Here is a 253-nt window from a genome sequence, read left to right as displayed (position 1 = left end):
TTTGAAATTTATTACCCACAAATCTTTACCATTGTCATTACCTTATTTTTTATCACCACCCTCTTTATTGCTTTGCTTTCGTGTAAAATATAAACTTCAACAAAAAAAAATGTATATAATACTGTAATGATGAAAAATGCTCCCTCTACCTTCGGGGACAGGTCATCCTGACCCCACCTTTTCGTCTTTCCTCTATCTTTACAAATTAAAATTTTAAGATTCTTAAATACTGCGTGCGAAAACACAAAGACTG

The sequence above is a fragment of the Penaeus monodon genome, chromosome 32 (assembly GCF_015228065.2).
Source record: "Penaeus monodon isolate SGIC_2016 chromosome 32, NSTDA_Pmon_1, whole genome shotgun sequence".
NCBI classification, from domain to species: Eukaryota; Metazoa; Arthropoda; class Malacostraca; order Decapoda; family Penaeidae; genus Penaeus; species Penaeus monodon.
The sequence above is the reverse complement of the archived record's forward strand: the minus strand, read 5'-3'. Positions refer to the sequence as shown.